This window comes from Dasypus novemcinctus, chromosome 10 (genome assembly GCF_030445035.2).
Source record: "Dasypus novemcinctus isolate mDasNov1 chromosome 10, mDasNov1.1.hap2, whole genome shotgun sequence".
Taxonomy (NCBI): Eukaryota; Metazoa; Chordata; class Mammalia; order Cingulata; family Dasypodidae; genus Dasypus; species Dasypus novemcinctus.
This window is the reverse complement of record NC_080682.1, coordinates 26,339,729-26,363,081: the sequence shown is the minus strand read 5'-3', so window position 1 is coordinate 26,363,081 and position 23,353 is coordinate 26,339,729.

Here is a 23,353-nt window from a genome sequence, read left to right as displayed (position 1 = left end):
GAAGGAGAAGGGAAGAGAAAGGGGTGAGAAGGGGTGTTGCAGGAAATAATGGCTGAAAACTTCCCAAATCTACTGAGAGAGACAGATGTATATCCAAGATGCACAACGCACCCCAAACATCATAAACCCCAACAGGCCCACCCCAAGACATATATTTGTCAAATTATCCAACGCTCAAGACAAAGAAAAAATTCTAAAAGCAGCAACAGAAAAGAAAACCATCACATACAAGGGAGGCTCCACAAGATTAAGTGCTGATTTCTCATCTGAAACCATGGAGGCAAGAAGGCAGTGGTATGATATAGTCAAGGTACTAAAAGAAAAAAAATTTCCAACCAAGAATACTCTATCCAGGTAAACTAGCATTCAAAAATGATAGAGAGCTGGGGGGAGGCAAGATGGTCGCTGAGTGAACTTGCCTTTGCGGTAGGTCCCGGGAGGAGACGGCTGGGCGCGGCTGCAGGATCTCCAAGGTCGGGCTTTTTCGGGATTTTTGCAGGGCAGAAGTGCCTGGACATCGATTGAGTGGAAAGGTACCGGAGAGGATTGGTCTAGTAGATATAGTTTGGGTTCTATTGCCTGTGGGTGAGACCCGCGCACGGGCTCCTCCCTGCTGGGGGTGGGGGGAGTCGCGGTTCAGCCCAGTGGCACCGCTTTTACACGGCTCTGAGCTGTCGAGGAGTTCACGAGCTCTGGACGAGCTGTGCATGGATTGATGCGACGGGTCGCCTTTGCAGTGCGATTTGGGAAGATAGACAGTGCTTTGTCGTGAAGCGGGAGAAACCTGTGATTGCGAAAATAAACAATAGTGCTTCCGCCTGAAGCCCCGCCCCCAAAAGCCCGGTAGCCGGTCTCCGACCCAAATAGGCTGTAGGCAATAAAGAGACGTAATCGGAAAGTTGTATTGGGCTGCGGCAAGGGAGGGGGATACGTCTGGAAGCAGATTAGGGAATATTTTGCGAAGCTTGGGAAATCCGATTTTCGTATCTATTTTCGGCGTCACAGGCTGGGCTTCAGATCTGTACTAGCAAAGTGGCTGCAGTGTAGAGGCGCCCTCTAGTGGCAGAGGTTTGGAATCACAGGACGGGAGCTGTCTAAAAGCTGAAGTGAAACATACTAATGAGCCCAGCTAAGTAAATGAATTGCAGGGTTCAGTCATAATATAAAGTTTGCGGATCTGACTTCCCCCTTAAGGCTGGCACCCAGCTGAGGGGATCCCTGAGGGCTGTGTTACACTGCGGGGCTCCCAGGCTTCCTGTAGACCAGATTGGAGGGTGCCAAGTCTGAATTCCCTAAAATCTGGTAGCCCACACCACAGAGACTCACATCTCTTGAGACCTCAATATCTCAGACTTTCCATCCCTGAATCCATCACGCACTGAGGTCCATCTGAGGTCCTCAAATGCCCTAGCCTTCAACGTTGGCGTTCTTTCCTTATCGTTTCATTTTGTTTTGTTTTTATTTTCATTTTGACCTATTCTTTACTTTTTTCAATTTCCTGATTGCTAACACCGCATTATGCCCTAGTCTTCTCTCACAGTGTATCCCCCAAAGTCTTTCTTTTACTCAGTTATTTAAGGCTTTTTTTCGTGGTAGGTGCTGTGAAGTGGGTGTTATAATTCTGGGTCGTGCATATCTGTTTTTTTTTTTTCTTTCCCCTATCTGTTCCCCACCCCTTGCCCATCCCCTTCTACTTTCTTCCTCTCGTCCCTTCCCCCCCACTTTCTTTTTTTTTTCTTTCTTTCTTTTTTTCTGTTGTCTCTCTCCATCTTGTCCCTCATATTCTACTTAGTTTATTTTAACTCAATTATAAAATAGGTGCGGCAAGAAACACCTCACATTCGCTGGGGTTTTCTCATCCTCCACTGCCTCATTTCTGTGTGAACTGATTTAGCCTACCTGCACTATCCTCTTTCCCCTACATCTTGATATCAGCCACCATCTACTGGCTCTCCCATATTCCACCTCCCACCTCCCTTTCTTCGATCCACGAAGGGTCTAAGTCTTAATTTCTAATACCTATGCTTTGTTTTCTGTCTGTTATCCACTCTTGAAACTATTACCATTTTTTTTTCTCTTTCCCTCTCTCAAGAAATCAATAGCTTTTTAACTCATACCATAATCCTCCCATATTCAATCACCTACCTCATAATAGGTACTCTACCTACTGCTATAACTCTACACAATTTACATAAATCTAACCTCCATCCTCCCAGATCTCATATTCTTGCTTTGCTAACATATATCACCAATATTACTTTACACTTTTCCCTTGCTTACACAATTGCCTTCCCCCAACACTAATACTTTCCTTTAAAGTGAACTTAACCAACAACAAGAAACTAGAATAAGAAGAAAAAAGTGACAAAGAGAAGATATAACACCTATGCAAAAATAACAGCTAATTAACCTCCAAGAGCAGACAAAGAAGCTAAGGAACTGATTAAATCCGTCAAGATAAAGAGATGACCAGAAAGCAACAAAAATCTACAAACCAAACCAGTAATCAGGAAAACATGGCTGAATCCAATCAACAAACCAATAATCACAAAGGGGAGCAAAACTTGGCACAAGCAATGAAAGATCTCAGAACATTTATCACCGACAAATTTGACGAAGTAATGAAAGAGGTTAACAACATGAAGACATCACTTGGAGGGGAAATTGCAGACATACGAAAAAACATAACAGATATAATGGGAATGAACACCACAGTTCAAGAAATCAAAAATACGCTTGCAGCAAATATCAGCAGACTAGAAGAGACAGAGCAGAGAATTAGTGATGTGGAAGACAGTACTTCAGAAATCAAGCAGATAGTAGAAGGGGTCAATAAGAAGATAGAAAAAATCCAATTAGGATTTAGGGACCTGAATGACAATGCAAAACGATCAAACATACGTATTATAGGCATTCCAGAAGGTGAAGAGAAGGGAAAGGGGTCAGAAGGAATGCTGCAGGAAATAATGGCTGAAAACTTCCCAAATCTACTGAAAGAGACAGATGTACATATACAAGAAGCACAGCGCACTCCACAAGTCATAAACCCCAACAGGCCCACCCCAAGACATATACTTGTCAAATTATCCAATGCTCAAGACAAAGAGAAAATCCTAAAAGCAGCAAGAGAAAAGAAAACCATCACATACAAGGGAAGCTCAATTAGATTAAGTGCTGATTTCTCTTCTGAAACCATGGAGGCAAGAAGGCAGTGGTATGATATAGTCAAAGTACTAAAGGAAAGAAATTTCCAACCAAGAATACTCTATCCAGCTAAATTAGCATTCAAACATGATGGAGAGTTCAAAATATTCGCAGACAAACAGAAACTGAAAGAGTATACCAAAAAGAAACCTCCCCTTCAAGAAATTCTAAAGGGAGTTCTACAGGAAGAAAGGAAAAAACAGGAAAGGCAGAGTTGGAGGAGAGTATAAGACCAACAACAATAACAAAAAAGACAAAAAATATATACAAACAAAATATGACAAACACAAATCCAATCAAAATATGGCTAGCACAAATAATTCCTTGACAGTAATAACACTGAATGTCAATGGATTAAACTCACCTATCAAAAGATTCAGACTGGGACATTGGATAAGGAAATATGACCCATCCATATGCTGCATACAAGAGACACATCTTAGACCCAGAGACGCATGGAGATTGAAAGTGAATGGCTGGAAAACAATCATACAAGCTAACAATAACCAAAAAAAGGCAGGAGTAGCTATATTAATATCAGACAAAATAGACTTTAAATGTGAAACAATTGTGAGAGACAAAGAAGGATACTACATTTTAGTGAAAGGAAAAATCTGTCAAGAAGATCGAACAATCATAAATAACTATGCCCCTAACAAGGGTGCCTCTAAATACGTCAGGCAAACGCTGGAAAAACTAAGTGAAAGAATAGATACATCTACAATTATAGTGGGGGATTTTAATACACCACTATCAACTCTGGACAGAACATCTCAAAAGAGAATCACCAAAGAAACAAAACAACTGAATAGTATATTAGAGGAGCTGGATCTAATAGATATATATAGATCACTACACCCAAATACAGCAGGATATACATTTTTCTCAAGCGCACATGGATCATTCTCCAAGATAGATCATATGCTAGGCCACAAAGAAAGGCTGAACGAATTCAGAAAGATTGAAATCATACAAAACATTATCCCTGACCACAGTGGAGTCAAGCTGGAGATTTGCAAGGGACAGAAGCCCAGATTTCACACCACGATTTGGAAATTAAACAGCACACTCTTAGAAAAACAGTGGGTCAAAGAGGAAATCTCAAAAGAAATCAATGACTACCTTGAAACAAATGATAATGAAAACACAACATACCAAAATTTATGGGATGCAGCAAAAGCAGTACTGAGAGGGAAGTTTATAGCCATAAATTCATATATCAAAAAAGAAGAAAGAGCAAAAATTGAAGAACTAACTGCACATTTGAAGGAATTAGAAAAACAACAACAAAGTGACCCAATAGGAAGAAGAAGGAAGGAAATAACAAAGATAAGAGCAGAACTAAATGAAATAGAAAATAAGAAAGCACTTGAACAGATAAACAAGACCAAGAGCTGGTTTTTTGAGAAGATTAACAAAATTGACAAACCTTTAGCAACACTAACAAAGAAAAAAAGAGAGAAGATGCAAATACACAAAATAAGAAATGAGAAAGGCGATATCACCACTGACCCCACAGAAATAAAGACTATCATAAGAGGATATTTTGAAAAACTATATTCCAACAAAAATGACAATCTAGAGGAAATGGACAAATTCCTAGAAACACATAAGCAGCCCATATTGACAAAAGAAGAAATTGATGATCTTAACAAACCAATCACAAACAGAGAGATAGAATCAGTTATTAAAAATCTCCCAACTAAGAAGAGCCCAGGGCCAGATGGCTTCACAGGTGAATTCTAAAAAACATTCCGGAAAGAACTGACACCAATCCTGCTAAAACTATTCCAAAAAATCGAAACAGAAAGAACATTACCCAAATCCTTCTATGATGCCAACATTACCCTAGTGCCAAAGCCAAACAAAGACATCACAAAAAAGGAAAATTACAGACCAATTTCTCTAATGAATCTAGATGCAAAAATACTTAACAAAATACTTGCTAATCGTATTCAACAACACATTAAACGTATTATACACCACGACCAAGTGGGATTCATCCCAGGTATGCAAGGATGGTTTAACATAAGAAAATCAATCAATGTAATACACCATATAAACAGATTGAAGGAAAAAAATCACATGATTATATCTATTGATGCAGAAAAAGCATTTGACAAAATACAGCACCCTTTCTTGATAAAAACACTCCAAAAGTTTGGAATACAAGGAAATTTTTTAAACATGATAAAGAGTATATATGAAAAACCTAAAGCCAATATTGTTTACAATGGAGAAATCCTAGACTCCTTCCCTCTAAACTCAGGAACAAGACAAGGATGCCCACTGTCTCCGCTCCTATTTAACATTGTCTTAGAAGTACTTGCTCGAGCACTGAGGCAAGAACCAGAAATAAAAGGCATTCAAATTGGAAAGGAAGAAGTCAAAATTTCATTATTTGCAGATGACATGATCCTATACATAGAAAACCCTGAGAGATCTACAACGAAGATTCTAGAACTCATAAATGAGTTTAGTAAAGTCGCAGGATATAAGATCAATGCGCAAAAATCATTAGCATTTCTGTACACTAATAATGAGCAAGATCAGGAGGAATTGAAGAAACAAATACCATTCACAATAGTAAACAAAAAAATCAAATACTTAGGAATAAATTTAACTAAAGAGGTAAAGAACTTATACACCGAGAACTATACAAGATTGTTCAAGGAAATCAAAGAAGACCTAAATAAATGGAAGACTATTCCTTGTTCATGGATAGGAAGACTGAATATTATTAAGATGTCTATCCTACCAAAACTGATGTACACATTCAATGCAATCCCAATAAAAATCAATGCAGCCTTCTTTAAGGAACTAGAAAAACTAACTATGAAATTTATTTGGAAAGGAAAGAGACCCCGAATAGCCAAAGACATACTGAAAAAGAAAAATGAAATTGGAGGAATCACACTACCTGACTTCAAAACATACTACAAAGCTACGGTGGTGAAAACAGCATGGTATTGGCATAAGGAGAGACACATAGACCAATGGAATCGAATTGAAAGCTCTGATATAGAACCTCACATATACAGCCACATAATATTTGATAAAGCCACCAAACCCTCTGAACTTGGAGAGAGTGGCCTATTCAACAAATGGTGTCTGGAGAACTGGATAGCCATATGTAGAAGAATGAAAGAGGATTACCATCTCACACCTTATACAAAGATCAACTCAAGATGGATCAAAGACCTAAATATAAGAGCCAAGACCATAAAAACCTTAGAAAGCAGTGTAGGGAAACATCTACAGGACCTTGTAATAGGAAATGGATTTATGAATATCTCACCAAAAGCACGAGCAGCAAAAGAACAAATAGATAAATGGGACTACCTCAAAATTAAAGCCTTCTGCACCTCAAAGGACTTTGTCAAGAAAGTAAAAAGGGAGCCCACACAGTGGGAGAAAATATTTGGCAATCATATATCTGATAAGAAACTTATAACGTGCATATATAAAGAACTTCTATATCTTGAAAACAAAAAGATAAACAACCCATTTAAAAAATGGGAAAAAGACTTAAACAGACACTTCTCCGAAGAAGAAATACAAATGGCAAAAAAGCACATGAAAAAATGTTCCAAATCTCTAGCTAACAGGGAAATGTAAATCAAAACTACAATGAGATACCACCTTACACCCATAAGATTGGCAGCTATGAAAAAAACAGAAGAATACAAGTGCTGGAGAGGATGTGAAGAAAGGGGAACACTCATCCACTGCTGGTGGGAATGCAGAAGGATCCAACCGTTCTGGAGGACAGTATGGCGGTTTCTCAAAAAACTAGCCATAGATTTGCCATATGACCCAGCAATACCACTGCTGGGTATATACCCAGCAGAACTGAAAACAAGGACACAAACCGATATATGTACACCAATGTTCATAGCAGCACTGTTCACTATTGCCAAAAGTTGGAATCAACCCAAATGCCCATCAACAGATGAGTGGATCAATAAAATGTGGTATATACACACAATGGAATACTACTCGGCTGTAAGAACAAACACACTACAAACACATGTGATAACATGGATGAATCTTGAGAACCTTATGTTGAGTGAAGCAACCCAGACATTGAAGGACAAATACTACATGACCTCAATGATATGAAATAAACAAGCTGCCCTAGATAGCAAGAGACTGAACGATAGGCTTACAGGAAATCGGAGGGTGGAGGAAGGATATGAGCTGATGTCTGCAGGGGTGGAACTTAAGACGAGATGGTGGTAAGTATGAACACAAAGAAGAGATAAAATGGGGGCAAGGGGTTGCCTTTGGTTGGGGCTTTATGGGTTTGAGGGTGGCTGGGGAGGGACGGTTGGGTAATGTTGCCCAAAAGTGGGGGGAGGGAGGGGTAGCATACGAACACAGGAGAGGGTTAGGAGGTGGTGGAGAGTAAAATGCCGAGAAAATAATATCAAAATATAATAAAGAGGGTTACCTGTTTAGAATGCTCGGAGGGGAGGGTCTGATGCAGGACGGGCTCATGGGGAATGTCTAAATGCTCATTCTGCCAGAGTGGGTGACACCATGGGGTAGAATCCCAAGTAGTGAGAGTGGGGGTGGACCCACATCCTGGGGAGGACTAATGCCACCAAATAGAGGGAACTCTATCCCTCGAGAGAAAGGGTGGCTCCCAGGGCATTGGGGCAGATGAGCAAGTTAGGCCCTAAACACTATTCCATCTATCTCTGGAAGTGGCTCCTCAGGAAACGGAGGTTGACTGTCACTGTGGGCACCAAAGTGGAAGGGAAAATGGATGTTAAATGTGTGGAACCAAAGTAAATGGGGGGCAAGGGAGGAGTTTCTTGAGAATACACAAGGATGGATATAAAACATGTAATATTACACCATAACATATAGGAGACGACAGACTGATAATGCAAACCATAATGTAAAACATAGGAGAACTAAAAATGTAAAGAACTGAGTATCCTAAAGTATGCACCATAATGTAAGCACAGATATTACCATGTTAGAAAGCTAATATCTCAGACTCTGTACATCACCTTAAGTAAATATGATGTGAATACGGTGTAAGAGTATCGCTGTGGAAGGAAAAAGGTGTTGTGGTGGATGTATGGGAGTGCTGTATATTATATATATGCATTGCTGTGGTCTAGGACTCCTACGAAGAAACGCTGAATAATTAGGGGGGGGGGGAAAGGATAGGATGTGGAATTTTTTCAAGTCAACATTCTTTATCTAAGTTCTTTATCTAACTTTATCCAAGTTCTTTATCTATCCTTTAAACCCATCGCTATATGCCATTCCCTAGTAAGGGACCATGACATTATATTGGGCTTCAAATTTCGGGGAGTTCTGGATCACAGAGTGTTTCAACAATGGCAATGGAGGGATACTGGTATGGGATACCAATGACAGGTGATATATGGCTGACAGGGAGCTGTACAGAACATATGTCCAGGGTGCATGATAATGTTTGGATATACTCATAGTGGCAACAATTAAAAACCCAGTAGGGGGGGTACTGGGTTCCTGGCCAGTGGTGCTCTGTCGTGGTCCCTAGGGGAGCAGCGATAGTCTCCCAGGTACAGCGGCGGGGACCGGGAGGGAGTGAGGGTTCAACAGTGAGCCCCTGATGCTAATGACTATGCTTGTGAGCTGATAAACCTAAAATAAGAACAAGGCCTAGAGCAACATTGTGCCTGGGAAATTCCTCCTGTCAGCCTTCATGTTACTCAAATGTGGCCAGTCTCGAAGCCAAACTCAGCATGTAAATGCAATGCCTTCCCTCCAGCATGGGACATGACACCCGGGGATGAGCCTCCCTGGCAACGAGGGACCACTATCAAATACCAACTTATGATGCAACTGGAAAAGGACCTTATATGGAAGGTCCAATGCGGATCAGCAGAATATCCATGTCTACATAAAATAACATGACTTTAAAATGCTGTTTGACCTAAAGTAAGGGGGAAATGGAAAGGAGAAATGAGTTTATATGGCTACGAGTTTCTAAAAAAGAGTCTGGAGGCTGGCAGAAGGATTGCCCTCATGCATAACTGAGCAGAGTCAGAGAGACAGATAAAGCAGATACAACCCCCAGATATTGGTTCCTATGAAGGCTAAAGAGACCCATGAGAGTTATGGTCATGGCCGATGGGGTTTACTACCACGGCAGATGGCCTCTCTCTGGAAATGGTGTTTATGTGTGATGAATCTGGACTCAGATGGGATCTCCCTTCATAAGACTTTCATACTAATTTGTTGGAGGTGCAGTTAACGCTGGGGTTTAAGATATAGTTAGGGGATTTGAATCTCTGGACTGATAATGTGATAGCCAGGTCCTGAGCCTCAACAGACTCCAGCACCTACAATCTGATTTATTGGACTTACCACACTCAGCTAAGATGGAGTTGAAGAAGGACAATCACCACACCATGGAGCCTAGAGTGATTACAACTGAAAATGGGAGGATGGCAGCCAGCATCCATGTGGAATCTGAGCCTCCTCTTGACATAGAGGTGCAATGGACACAACCAATCCAATGTCCACATAGAAGAGGTGGCATTGGATTGGGAAAAGTGGACATGGTGGACGATGGGTATGGGGAAGGGCAGGAAGAGATGAGAGGTGGGGGCATATTTGGGACGTGGAGCTGCCCTGGATGGCGCCTCGGTGGTGATCACCGGACATCGTGGATCCTCACAGGGCCCACTGGATGGAATGGAGGAGAGTATGGGCCATGATGTGGACCATTGTCTATGAGGTGGAGAGGTGCCCAAAGATGTATTTACCAAATCCAATGGATGTGTCATGATGATGGGAACGAGTGTTATTGGGGGGGGAGAGGGGGGTTGGAGGGGTGGGGTTGAATGGGACCTCACATATATATTTTTAATGTAATATTATTACAAAGTCAATAAAAAAAATAAAAATAAAAACAAACAAACAAACAAAAAACAAAACAAACAAACAAAAAAGAACATGAAAAAATGTTCCAAATCTTTAGCGATCAGGGAAATAAAAATCAAAACTACAATGATACCATCTTACTCCCATAAGATTGGCAGCTATGAAAAAAACAGAAGAATACAAATGCTGGAGAGGATGTGAAGAAATGGAAACACTCATCCACTGCTGGTGGGAATGCAGAAGGATCCAACCATTCTGGAGGAGAGTTTGGTGGTTTCTCAAAAAACTAACCATAGATTTGCCATATGACCAGCAATTCCACTGCTGGGTATATACCCAGCAGAACTGAAAACAAGGACAAAAACCGATATATGCACACCAATGTTCATAGCAGCATTGTTCACTATCAATAAAGGTTGGAATCTACCCAAATGCCCATCAACAGATGAGTGGATCAATAAAATGTGGTATATGCATACAATGGAATACTATTCGGCTTTAAGAACAATACACTACAAACACACGTGATAACATGGATGAATCTTGAAAATCTTATGTTGAGTGAAGCAACGCAGGCATTGAAGGACAAATACTACATGACCTCAATGATATGAAATAAGTAAACCAAGCTGCCTCAGAGAGCTAGGCTTACAGGAAATCACGGGGTAGAAGAAGGATATAAGCTAACATCTACATGGGTGAAATCTATGATGAGCTGGAGGTAAGTATGTGTACAAGGAATGGATAAAATGGGGGCATAGGGTTACCTTGGGTGGGGCTTTGTGGGCTTGAAGGGGGCTAAGGATGGGCAGATGGGTAATATTGCCCAAGAAATTGGGGGGAGCATGGGGCAACATATGAACATGGGAGATTAACAGGTGTTGGTTGAGAGTATAATGCTGAGAAAACCTTTTCAAAATATAATTAGGAAAGTTACCTGTTTAAGATACTTAAAGGGGATAATCTGATGTAGGACAGACTCCTAGGGAATGTGTGAATGCTCATTTTGCCAGAGTGGGTTATACCATTAAGTAGAGACCCATATAATGAGAGTGAAGGTAGACCCACATCCTAGGGAGGAGTAATGCCATCAAATAGAGGTAATTGTATCTCTCAAGAGAAATAGTGGCTCCCAGGGCATTAGGACAGTAGAGGGAGTCAAGCTGTCAGCACTGTTGCAAGTGTCTCTGAACATGGCTCCTCAAGAAATGAAGATTGACTGTCACTGTGGGCCCCATGGGGAGGGGGAAATAGATATTGAATAGATGGAACCAACGTAACTGTGAGGGCAATAGAAATTTTTCACAAATATATGCAAGGATGGATATAAAACATTTAATATTACACCAAAAACATATAGGGGCTGACAGACTAATAACATAATTCATAATGTAAAACATAGGATAACTAAAAATTTAGAAAATTGTATAGCCTGAAGTATAAACCACAATGTAAACACAAATGTTACCTTGTTTGAAAGCTATTATCTCAATATCTGTACATCAGTTTCAGTAAATATGGTATGAATATGTTAAAAGATTATTGCTGTGGAAGGGAAAAGGTTTTATATTGGATATGTGGGAGTACTATATATTGTATATATGAATTACTGTGATGTAAAACTCTTGTAAAGATAAGCTTAATAATTAGGAAAAAGAAAAGAAAATGATAGGATGTAGAATTTCTCCAAATTAATATGTACTCTATATCTAACCTTTAAACTCATCGCTATATTCCATTTTACTATTAAGGGAACCTGGCATTATATTGGGCTTCACTTTTCAGGACGTTTTGGATCACAGAATGGTTCAACATTGGTGGCGGAGGAATACTGGTATGGGATTTATTGACAGGAGACATATGGTTGACAGGGAGTTATACAGGGCATGTGTCCGGGGTGCATGGAAATGTTTGGATATACTCATAGTGGAAACAATTAAAACAACAGCTGGGGGGCATTGCTGGGTCCCTAGGGGTGCAGCAGCAGTCCCCAGGGTGCAACAGCAAGGACCAGGAAGGAATGAGGGTCCAACATTGAGCCCCTGATACTAATGACTATGCTTATGAGCCTATAGACCTGAAATAAGAAAAAGACCTAAAGCAGCACTATGCCTAAGAGTTCCCTCCTTACAGCCTCCATGTTATTCAAATGTGGCCAGACTTGAAGCCAAACTCAGCATGTAAATGCAATGCCTGCCCCCCAGCGTGGGACATGACTCCCAGGGATGAACCTCCCTGGTGCCGGGGGATCACTACCAAGTACCAGCTGATGACGTAACTAGAAAATGACCTTGAATTAAATGTTCAACGTGGACCAGCAGAATATCCCTGTCTACATATAATAACAGGAGTTAAAAATGCTTTTTGAACTACATTAAGAGTGAAATGGAAAGGACAAATGAGTTTATATGGCTATGAGTCTCTAAAAAAGAGTCTGGAGGTTGTCAGAAGGATTGCCCTTATGCACACTTGAGCAGAGTCTCAGAGGCAGATAAAGTAGATAAAACCCCAGGTATTGGTTTTCCTGAGGGCTAAAGAGACCCACAGGTTTTATAGTCATGGCAGATGGAGTTCACTGCCATGTCAGTTGACCCTTCTTTGGAGTTGCTGTTTCTGCGTGATGGAGCTGAACTCAGATGTGATCTCTTTTCACAAGCCTTCCCTGTTACTTTACGGGAATTGTAGTTGGTGCTGGGTTTTAAGATATATCTAGGGGATCTGAATCTCTGGACTGACCATATGATAGCCAGGCCCTGAGCCTCAACAGACTTCAGCTCCTACACTCTGGTTTATTGGACTTACCCCACTCAGCTAACATGGAGTTGAAGAATGTCAACCACCACACCATGGAGCCTAGAGTGCCTACAACTGAAAGCAGGAGGATTGCATACTGTATCCATGTGGAATCTAAGCCCCATCTTGACATAGATGTGGAATGGACACAACCAATCCAAGGCCCACAGGAAGGAAGAATACAGTAAGGATGAAAATGGACTTACTGATATTCTATTCATGAACTATTGTGGTTAGTAATTGAGAAAACGTGGCATTGGTGTGGAAAAAGTGGCCATGGTGGCTACTGGGTATGGGGAATGGGAGGAAGAGATAAGATGTGGAGGCATTTTCGGGACTTGGAGTTGTCCTGGGTGGTGCTGTAGGGACAACTACTGGACATTGTAGATCCTCCCATGGCCCACTGGATGGAACGTGGGAGAGTATGGGCTATGATGTGAACCATTGACCATGGGGTGCAGCGATGCCCAGAGATGTACTCACCAAATGCAATGGCTGTGTCATGATGATGGGGGAGAGTGTTGTCATGGGGGGATTGGTGGGGTGGTGGTGGTGGGGGTGAATGGGGACCTCATATTTTTTTAATGTAATATTTTTTAAAAATGAATTTTAAAAAAAGAACAAAAATAAATTATATTTATAGTTCTCATAAGAAAAAAAATATGATTTTAAATTGAAATACATCCAATGGACAGTGGAAAAGTAGTAATCTCTTCACTTTAAAACATACCTAAATTTTAAGTTTAGTCTTTTATTTCTACATTCCCTATTTTGAATATTATCTTCAAGCAAGATATTATAGGGTATTTCTATTTTATAACTCTACTGAACTAAATATGTAGAGAACATTTATTATTTACCCTGATTACTTCTTTTTTAGTTCCTATTTATTCTTTTTTCCTGGAAGTCATGTGGTTCATATGTTAATATTACTTTAGGACACCAGAACTCTAAGTTAAATATTAAAATATATACTCTAGTTTGAGATACAGGCTTACTGTTTCTAAATTATTGTGTTATTGATGAAAACTATTTCTTATAGTTTATGGAACTGAACTGCTCACTCAATTAAGGTACACTGAATATAATGCATTTGCATTCCTCTACCAGTTATCAGTCTCTTCTTGAATTTCACAAGAGATGACCAAAGAGAAAATTCACTCTCTTCTGGAAGAGAAGAACAAGATGTTTTTTTTTCTCCATGGTACACTAGTTAATGTTTCTGAAACATCAAGGTACATGATAATAATGTTTATCTGATGACCCGACCTGCGGATCAGTAGAACCAAGACCTGAGGGAGGGAGTGGGAATGAAAAGGGATAAGAGACACAAAGAATGGAGACAAGACAGGATTCTGATCAAGTCTCATTTATTGAGGGTCAATCAGGGGTATTTATAGCCAGGGATGAATGAGGTTTCGTGCCACAGATCTGATTAGTCCACCTCACCAAGTCTTTTCGTGGAAGTTTCAAAACAACCCTCTGAATGGCATGAGGATAGAAACTTAATTACTACAGGGAGGGTGGGGAAAGGGAAACTCAACCGGGTTAGTATCTAAAAATAGCGCTTAGCAACAAGATTGCCAATGCAACACCAGTGCCATAGGCAGCTTCCCACAATCTGAATGCAATTGGGCTTCTGGTAAGTAAAGAATTCTCATATATATTAAATATACTTTTATTTAAATTGTCAAGTGATACACTTCTAAGTGTTATGAGAGAGAATTTAAAATCTCTGAATTTCATGGAGGAGATAAAATATTAATATTGCAAAATTGTGACTAATAAGTATCAAAAGGAGAGTCTGGGCTGTTTATGGCAGAACATTACAACAGTTGTTATCTGGAAGAGTTAAATGTATGATGTCTTATATTTCACATGATGTTTTCCTGTTCTGGAGATCCATACACTAACCATATACTAACCTATACACTAGTACTTGCCTATGTTAATAAGAAACACTTGGAATAATTAGCAAATTACAGGCATTCTGTGCCCCACAATTAATATATAGGTAATGTTAGTCATGCATCTATACTTAAATGATGAAAGAAATAAAGAAATTTGATACTAATCTTCACTGCAATTGGAAGAAATCATCTATTAATTAAAAGCAATGCCAAATTGATCTATAGGTTCAATGTACCCCTAATTAAAACTTCATCAAGGACTTCTTTTGTAGAAACTGAGAACCTGGTTCTACAATTTAGATGGAAAAATAAAGAACTAAATTACTAAAAAAAATTTTAGGAAGAAAAAAAAGTTGAAGCATTCCCATCGCCTGATTTGAGGACTCATCTTAAATGTAAATATTGAAGAGTGTTTTTTGAAAAATATAGATGTGTAGATAATGGGAAACAAATACACAGTTCAGAAATAAATTTATACAGACATGGATGGCAATTGATTTTTGTCATATACGTTAAGAAAAATCAGTGGAGGAAGCAAAGTCTTTTTTTCAAGGTGCTGAAAAAAATTAAATAGTCTTTTGCCAGAAAAGGAAGCATTAACTCTTCACTTTTGACAAATATAAATTTTATTTAATAATAGATTTTATGCATTAATATGAAGCCCAATACTATAAAATTTCTATGGTAAACATAATACAACAACCATGTGACCATGAGTTAATCTCATTTTATAGAATAAATGCAAAATCCATGAACCATAGGAGAAAAAAACTGGATTTATTGTGCTTCATCTTATTAAAATCAGATCAGTAAAAGCACTGCTGAGGGAATGAGCAAACAGATCACAGAATCTGAGAAAATATTTGTTATTTGACAAAGAGCATGTATCCATAACATATGAATAACAGTAAAACCTCAAAATTCAGATATAAGAAAATTAAATAATTGAAAATATAATAAAACTTGAACAGACACTTCTCCAAGAAGATACATGAATGGCACCTAAGCCTATAAAAAGATGCTCACTATCACTTGCCATAGGTAAATAAAATTTAAAGTCACCTTATGAATATTTCCAGTTTTTTAAATGGCTAAAATGAAAACATTTAATAATAACTGATAATACAAAGTGCTTGCAAGCATGCAGAGCACATGAAATTCTCAACCATTGTTGGTAGGAATGCAAAGTAATACAGCCACTTTAGAAAACAATCTGACAAGTTTTTATAAATTCAAATCACTTACCCTATGACACAGCAATCTCAATTTTGTTATTCACCCATGAAAATGAAAACATATGTTCACATAGAGACATATGTATGTTTATACATACATTCGCTGATTTGAAAAAAAATCACTTGGCCATAAATTAGTGAAGGGTCAAGCTAACTGTGGTATATACCTTCAAAGGAATACAACTAAGCAATAAATCAGAACAAATTACTGATACATTGATTTGGATGGAACTTAAATATATTATGTTTGAGTGAAAGAAGCCAAATTTAAAAGATTACATATGTGATTCAACTTAGATCACATCCTTGAGATAGCAAAATTATAAGAATGGAGAACACGCTAGTGGTTAATAGAAGAGGCAAACAGGGAGGTATTGACTACAAAGTGGTTGAGAGGACTTTTTTACGGTAATGGAAATGTTCTACAACTTGATTTTAGTTACACAATTTTTATGTTAGCCAAAATTCATGTATCTGATACTTGCAAATGGTTTATTTATACATCTACAGTAAAATTACCCTTACTTTAAAACTATCTCTTCTCCTTCAGCAGAGAAGTTACCATTACAGGGAAGATAGTGATTAGAAGACAACGTAGGGCATGTTCTATAGGGTTAGGAATGTTCTGTTGCCTCTTGTTTACAGGAGTATATTCAGGTCATAAAAATTCATTCATCATTACACTGATGACTTTTGGTCTTGTCTATATCTATTTTCTTGTATATTTTGTAATAAATTATATAGACCACTTTTTCTTAAATGCTCTTTGAATCTGGTTTGTCATCCTATGGATTTTCCTTTTAAAGAAATAATGTTTATTTTTTCCATGTATTCATGTCAAATTTGTAATTGTCAAGTCCTAGCATTTTGAAAATTATAGTTTATAATTTCAGGTCTTTCATCTTCTTTCAAATAATTAATTATCTATTTTTTGTTTCAATCAGATTTTTCTTCATTTCTATGCCTTCAATTTTTCTTCTTCAACTGTGTTTTCTATTTGGTCTCCTCACTCTTATAGTTTAAAATTAAGGTTGATTGTTTTTGCTTTGAATATTTTAGTTAATTTCTGAATTCCTTGAAATGTTTTCACATCATCCTAATGTCTACTGATCTCATCTCAGAAAGTGTTGCTATTCTGAAGCTTTAAAAATCTTAAACAATATTTTTATTTTATTTTTATTTTATAAAGTGAGATATTCATTTTCTCGAGATTTGTCCTTATATTATGTTCTACTCTTAATAATTTTTATAATATTATTTGTTCTTTTCATGTTTTTGCATTTTAAGTACCATTATGTGGAATTTAATTGTAATCCTTTTAATACCCCATGGAATATACTGTGGACATTTTGATTAACAGAAGGTGCTGTAGACATATGTTAAGAATTGGTCAAAGACGTTTTTCCAGATTCATGCTAAGGAATTACTCTAGTTTTTTTATGATGGACTTGGAGTATTATCTTATTGAGGTACTTTAACACTCAGAGATAATGTTTGATTCATGAGCACTTTCTACATTGTGTCCTTTGAATCCCATTGTTATATATGTCTTGCCTTCCTAAGAGGTTCTCTGCACTTTAGACCATATATGTTGCTCTAACCTAAATATTTATTCTGATATTTAAATCCTCCAGTGCTCCCTCCCTTGTTTGCAACATTCCTTCTAGTGTTTTTGCCCTGCTCATTTTTCTTATGCATGCCTTGTCTCATTTGTATTCAATTTTATTTTTATTTTCTTTTTTCTTTCTCTTTCAAAAAAATGTCTACTCAATGTCTAGTACTCTTAATTTCTGCTCATCTTTTCAATTGGGTCACTGAAAACAATTTGTAATGTTACATATCAATAGGTTTTGTCCTAATATCAGTTAATCCTGAAGGATTAACTTCAGGCTACCTTGCTCCTTCTTTAAAAAATTGCAGGTCCCCATCAAAACATTGTATTTTACTGTAGAGTGTTTACACTCCACATACACGTCCCAAAAGTATTTGGAATAAGTAAGAAGCCTATCAGGAGCATCTAAAGAATTGAATAAAGTAAAATTTCTCTTTCCCCTTATTTAACAAAGTCAAATTTTCTATGTGGGTCCTAGCTGTGTTGCTGTGTGTGGTCGTGTTACTAGTCTTTCTGAATAAATTATGTTAGTATTCTGAAAACGCAAAATTATAACATTTAAGAAGACTTCCAGAGCCTTATATTTTGATGATACCTCCATATCACACTCTGTGATGTTTGAAGTTCTTTCATGAATTTCCAAAAGAGAAAGATTATTTTTTCAAACCAATTCATTCCTGTGGGTGTGAGACCCGATGTAGCTCAAGCCTGAAGAGACGAGCCTTGTGCTTCATACCTCACAGCAGAACTCTGGAAGAAAGCAGAGCTGCTGAGACTGAGAGAGGAGGCCGTTAAGAAAGAAGCCCCATGCATAGTTGCCCACAGCTGATCTTTAGGAGGTGGTAGATTCTACATGCACCATAGTACATGATATTTCATTCCTGTAGTAGGTACTCAATAAATGATAGTTTTTATTTTTTTCCTCCTTTGTAGTGTTGTTTCAATATTGAGTCCAAATTACCTTGATATTTCTCCTTTAAATTAAAATGTTATTTATGGGGAAGTGGATGTGGCTCAATTGATTGGGCTCCTGTCTACCATATGGGAGGCCCTGGGTTCGCCTCCCAGGGCCTCCTTGTGAAGGCAAGCTGGCCCATGCTTGCAGAGAGCTGACAGCCACCCATGGAGAACTGTCAAATGGACACAGAAAGCAAACAGCAAGCAAGAGGCAAGGGCGTGGGGGGTAAAAATACAAAATAAATCTTTTAAGAAAAATATTATTTATGGAAGCAACTTTAATTTCTAAAGATTCAGTCATTATCATTAAATTCTTTAAGAATCACTGTTATTTTCTCTTTCTGATCGCTGAATCCTTCAATATGTGCTAATATTGATTTCATCATATCTAGTAAGTTTCCTCTTGGTCTAAATCATATATATATATGAGACTTATGTAAAATTTTATTTAATTTTACTAATTTTGGATATGAAATTATAGAAGATGATCACTAAACCCAGCTTTATAACTATTTCAGTAATCATATGGATCACAGGACTTAGCCGGGTATAATGTCTGCATGCATATTAGTAATCACAAAACAAATATATTACATGTAGCTAAAGCATGGAATAACTACCACAAGGCTGTGGTTTAATGCATTTTTAATGATTTGGTTATAATAATAATTTTGAGATTCAATATTTATTCATTTGAAAAATAAATAATTACATTGATGATACAACTAAAATTCTGTTAGTCTCCTTCATTTAACACTAAGCCATGAATTATAAGTGTCCCTGAATGTCCTACCCACTTTGTACCCTGGGAGCATGCATCCAACAAGTAGGAATATATAAAACCTTTAACATTCCTGTGGTCCAGTGCTCAAAAGAACAATGTGGAGCCTTGTGCTTGACCATGATTCTAAGTAAGGAACTAGATGTCACATCAACAACTATACCCTAGGAAGTCAATCATAAAGTAAATCCTATAGTCTAGGAAACCAGGGTACCCAGACAGGCTCTGCATGTTCCCCCAGTTTCCTTCTCCTATAAATGCCTAATTACCATATCCAACAGGACAAAAAAATCCCCTAAAAAAACAAAACAGCAATTAGTGGGCTCAAGCCCATGACAAAAATGTTAATAGAAATTGGCCTCCTGGTTCTCTACCAGTCCCCCTGTTATACTCCAATACTCTCAGCAAAGATGCTGAATGGCACAAATGGGTTAGTTCTTGACTTAAGGGCAATTAACAACTTTGTGATTCCCATCCACCTGGTAGTACCTAACCCTTATATCCTACTAAATCACGTCCCAGAAAATACAGCTTGGTTGACTGTTTTAAACTTAAAAGATGCTTTTTTTCTGTCCATCACTCAGATGCCCTGTTCCTTTTTGCCTTTGAACAGCAGGAGTACAACTTTAAACCTCAGGTCAGGTTTACATGGACCATGTTACAGCAAGCACTAAAAACTCAAGAAATCGTCTAGGGCTTGTGACAAAATACTCCCTAGATTCAATTATGAGTTACCTTTACCTAAAGTCAATACCTAGCAGAGAAAAGGCCTCACTATGAAAGTAAAAGGGAAAAAATAAAATAAAATATGCTGGCCACTTTGTACACCTGTAATTCACTCATGGCTTAGCCCTGATAGCATCCAGCCTCCCCTACCAATTTGCCTCCAGAGAACTGTTTCAGAAATGTGTCCTTATAAATGTTTCATATTGTATCTCATGAAAATACCCATAAAGTAGTAAACTAAAGAAAACATCTATATCTGAAAATCATTTCCTAAAAGTATCAATGTTCTAGTAGTGCACTAAAAGTATCAATGTTCTAGTAGTGCACTCTCCTAAAAATTTAAATGAAGAAATTATGTTTGCATATAACCAAATTGAGTCATTAATCTGACAACTTTGTTTAATTTTAATGGTAATTGTATGTTGTAAGAGGTTTGTTTGGAGACCGTTTCCAAAAACCTTTTGATAAATTGAGTATGCAAGGTATATAGATGGTGTTCTTTTGTTAAGGAACAAGAAAGTAATTTTGTCCTCAAAAAATGACTGGTTGTTAAGGAAGAGGTAATGTGGGAAAAAACCTGAATGAATAGAGAAAGTGCAGAAGGTGTGTGGAAAAAGGATTTTTGTGGTCAAATTTGGGTAAGATTTGATGGATCTATTGATAGTTTTAAAAGTCTTAGAATCAAGTAGTTTAACAATGTAAAATTAAAGTGTAGTTCTTGCTCTGTTAATGCAACAAGTTTTCTTAAAGCATCAGTTTGTTTTAATAGATGGTTACAAAAAATTTTCTCCTAAATAATCAATATACAAAGCAGACAGTCTGTTTTATGAAAATAGTTTCTTGTACTTTAACGTTATTGTGTCCTTGGTGGTTTGAAGAAAGTCAAGATTTCTCAGTTTTAAAGAGCATAATGTTCAAATAAAGTGACTTTTAACATTTTGCTTTCTCAAAATCATATCCTGAAAAGTACCTTTTTTATTTCAAACTATTGCAAATTATTTGTTCATTTTCACCTTGTAAAAAGTGAAATACTAAAATAGTTAAGTTCATTTACTATGTTATAAGTTGAATGAAAAGTGTTTAGTGTATAAAAATTTAAAAAGGTGAACTTCAATGTATGAAAAGGCAAAAAAATTCTGTATATAATGAAAACAGTTGTGAAACTTACATGTCATATATATAAGATAAATGATAGCTCAGAAACTTTGTTGTTATAATCTTGTTGTAAAAGGAAAGCTAAGTTTTCCAGCCTGAAGACCTGATATCAAAGGAAAACCTGAATGTACAAAGAAAAAGAAAACTGCAAGTCATGTGAAAGATAAGAAATTTCTTCAAAAGATGATACTGAATAATAAAAATAATAGAATTGTGTTTTCATGTTTGTAATATTTATAAATAAAACATATGGAAACAATGGCAGAAACAACTTGGACAATTAAATTAGAAAAATTTAAGGTCTTAGATTGTATAAGAAAAGTTATAACAACATACTTTTCCTTTTTTCTTAGAGAAGCAGATTTACAGAAAAAATATGAAAAAGTCAGAGATCCCACATAAAACCTTCACAAATACATTTTCCCTATTATTAACAATTCATTTTATTGATCAGTGTGCTATTGTTATAATTGTTGAAACAATATTATTATGAATAAACTGTTAAATGTAAGCCATAGTTCACATTAAGTTGCAGTATTTTGTTATACAGTTCCTTTTTTAAAATTTATATTCTGTAACATACATAAAAGCATAAAATTTTTAATAACACCACTTGCAAATATACAATTCAGTCATACTGGTAATATTTACAGTGTTGTCCTATCATCACCACCATCCATTTCCAAAATTTTTCCATCACCCCAAACAGAAATTCTGTTTCAATTAAACTTCAATTGCCTATTCCAAACAGCAACCTAGTACCCTGTTAACCTTTATTCTAGGTTCTGACTCTCAAGATTTACATAATCTAATTATTTCATGTCTGTTAGATCATGCAATATCTGTACTTGCAGATCTTGTTTATTTCACTCAAAATGATGTATTCAACTTCATGCATGCTGTAGCCTGTGTTAGAAATTCATCCTTTTTATGGCTGAATATTATTCCATTGCACATATATACCACATTTTATTTATCCATTCATCTAATGGTGGACTTTTTGCATTGCTTCTATCTTTTCACAGTTGCAAATAATATCATCATGAATATTGATGTGCAAATACTTGCTCAGATCACAATTTCAAATCTTTATTATGTAGGTGTGGAAACGGCAATGCCGAGCAATACGGTCACTTTATTCTTAACTTTCTTAGGAACCTCCAAGCAGTTTCCTCAGTGGCTGTGTTTTACATTCTCACCCTCAAAGAATACATGTTCCCATTACTTCACATCCTCTATAATACTAGTTATTTTTAATAGGAGGCAGTCTAGTAAGTGTGAAAAGCTATCTCATTGTGCTTTTGATATACGTTTCCCCAAAGTAATGATGTTGTGGATCATCGTATGCTTAATGGTCAATTATTTATCTTCTTTGATGAAATATATATTCAAGTTTTGCCCATCTTTTTACTTGATGGTTTGTCTTTTGTTCTCAATTATAGGATTTCTTTATATATTTCTGGATAATAAACCATTATCAGATATTTTTTGCCATTCTGTAATTTGTTTTTTTTTTCCTTCATGATAAAGTACTTGGATGCACGAGAGTTATTTTTTATTCTGAAAAAGTCCCATTTATCAATATCTTTTCTCTCTGTCTCTGTCTTTTTATTTTTTTGCTTTGCTTTCAGTGTAAATGCTAAAGACCAATTACCTATCACAAGATCCTAAAGAAGTTTCCCCATGTTTCTTGCTATGAGTATGTTTTACTGTACTGGCTGTCAAAGAAAATACCACAATTTGAGTTGGCTTAAACATTGGGAAATTTTTAGTCCACCATTTTGAGGCTGGCAGAAGTGCAAATGTGAAGCATCAGAAAGTGATTCTTTCTTAACACATTTTGTTATACATGATACAAATTGTAAATTTACACATTATATGACGCATCGTAGAATTGTCATTACTATTTTTGAGACATTATGAGTTAATAAAACAATCAGCCGTAGTATAGAGGATTCCCATAAATTGCATCACTACCAAAAACTTAAATTGTTGTGACACATTTGTTAAATAATGATGAAAGAACATTGCCATAATATTAATACTGTCTATAGTCCATAACTTATATTTAGTATATTTTTCCAATAAA